Source organism: Sapajus apella, unplaced genomic scaffold (assembly GCF_009761245.1).
Source record: "Sapajus apella isolate SASKATOON/1434 unplaced genomic scaffold, GSC_monkey_1.0 scaffold7, whole genome shotgun sequence".
NCBI lineage: Eukaryota > Metazoa > Chordata > Mammalia > Primates > Cebidae > Sapajus > Sapajus apella.
Window position 1 is genome coordinate 3,470,106 of NW_022436947.1, and position 2,337 is coordinate 3,472,442.

Sequence of the window (2,337 nt, forward strand, 5' to 3'; positions counted from 1 at the left end):
ATATATTATGATTATTGCTTAATCACTACTACCACACTCTTCCCCAGTAACATAGGAATTTTTTTTTTTAATTTTAAAGATAATGTTTTTTACTGATTGTAAACTAATACATGTTGCTCAAAAGTTAGGAAAGTTCAGGATAAAAGTCCCGTCATCCAGAGAGACTGTGACCATTTCCCCATACTGCTTTCTAACCATTTTTTATTTTTTATTTTATTTTTTTTAAAATATGGAATGCTTCACAAATTTGTGTGTCATCCTTGCACAGGGGCCATGCTAATCTTCTCTGTATCGTTCCAATTTTAGTATGTGTGCTGCCGACGCAAGCACCATTTTTTATTTTTGGTATATTTAAGAATATGCAGCTGGAATGGCGAAACAATATGTCTTGAATGCCAAGTCTGATTAATAGGTAGTGAAGCGTGGAACAGAGAAGGCTACTAAGGCTCCATCGAGTTTGTGTTTTTGATATTAAAAAATGCATAAAATTTGTCAATTTGCCAAGCCCTTGTTTACTATGGTTTGTAATGTGTCCTGCAAAATTCATGTGGGCCGGGAGCAGTGGCTCACACCTGTAATCCCCGCACTTTGGGTGGCCAAGGCAGGAGGATCGATTGAAGCCAAGAGTTCAAGAGCAGCCTAGGTAACACAGAGAGACCCTATCTCACACAAAAAATTTAAAATTAGCTGGGTGTGGTTGCATGTGCCTGTAGTCTCAGCTACTTGAGAGGCTGAGGCAGGAGGATCGCTTGAGCTCAGGAGCTAGAGGCTGCAATGAGCTATAATCATGCTATTGAACTTCCATCCTGGTCAAAAAAAAATATATATTGAAACTTCGTGTCCAATGTGATAACATTAAGAGATAATGCCTTTTGGAGGGGGGATTAAGTCACCCAGGCTGGAGTGCAGTAGCATGATCATTGCTCACTGCAGCCTCAGAATGCTGGTTTCAAACGATCCTCTCACCTCGGCCTCCTGAGTAGTTAGGGCTACAGGTGCACACCATCATGCCTGGCTAATTTTTTTGTTTGTTTGTTTAACTTTTGTAGAGATGGGGTTTCATTATGTTGTCCAGGCTGTTCTTGAGCCTTCATAAGTGGGATTAACAACAACTATTATTTTTATTTATTTATTTATTGAGATGGAGTCTTGCTTTGTCACCCAGGCTGGAGTGCAGTGATGTGATATCAGCTCATTACAACCTCCACCTCCTGGGTTCAAGTGATTCTCCTGTCTCAGCCTCCAGAGTAGCTGGGACTAAAGGCACACACCACCACACCTGGCTAATTTTTTGTATTTTTAATAGAGACGGGGTTTCACTGTGTTAGCCAGGACGGTTTCAATCTTCTGACCTCGTGATCTGCCTACCTCGGCCTCCCAAAGTGCTGGGATTACAGGCATGAGCCACCGCTTGTGGCCTTAATAACTTTTGAAAAGGACTAGAGGGAACAATGTAGGCCTTTGCCTCACCCTCCCTTCTGCCATGTGAGGACACAGCATTTAAGGTTCCATCTTGGAAACAGAGACTGGGCCATTGTGATATTGTGCCAGAGTTGCTAGCCTTTGCTTTAGTTATTTAGTGATAACTAAAATAAGCAGCCCAGGATAACTAAGATCTGTGTGTAAACAAATGCTTATCTTGACTTCTGTAAACCACTGAAGTAATAAACAGAATGACAAAAGTCCCCTGGCCCTTGGAATGTCCGGAGACCCCCGCCCTCGTCTCCTCCCAGGAGGTGAATTACAGAATCCCCTGGACCTTGGAATGTCCAAAACCTTTTCATCCCCATCCCCGCTCCTCACCCCCACTCCCAAGGTGGTTTTTCGGGTATAAAAAGTCTTGGCACCCTCCTTTTGACGCCACAGGTTGGAGAGACATGAGTCCTCTGTGGTCGTCAGCATAATAAATGACCCTGCAATCTGGCATACTTTTGTCTTGATGCTAACTTTCTACGCTCGGTCCAATACAACACCATCACCAGACACTGAGCTTGCCAGCACCCTGATCTTGGACTTCCCAGTCTCTGAAACAGTAAGGAATAAGTTTATGTTCTTTCTAAATTACCCAGCCTCAGGTATTTTGTTATTACAGCACAAATAGATTGAGACACTCTTTTAGATGATTGCTGAGAACAGAGTGGCAATTGGTTTTCACTCTTTATTAGAAATACCTTGAGGCCGGGCGCGGTGGCTCAAGCCTGTAATCCCAGCACTTTGGGAGGCCGAGGCGGGTGGATCACGAGGTCAAGAGATCGAGACCATCCTGGTCAGCACGGTGAAACCCCGTCTCTACTAAAAATGCAAAAAATTAGCTGGGCATGGTGGTGCGTGCCTGTA

General features: G+C 43.6%; 1 non-coding gene across 1 annotated transcript; it reads right to left on the reverse strand.

Annotated features, from left to right (window-relative positions):
* Nucleotides 1-223: 223 nt before the first annotated feature.
* LOC116550520 lies at nt 224-330 on the reverse strand. The gene has a single exon (XR_004268470.1). It is a non-coding gene; the product is annotated as a U6 spliceosomal RNA (small nuclear RNA).
* Between the last annotated feature and the right edge of the window lie 2,007 nt (nt 331-2,337).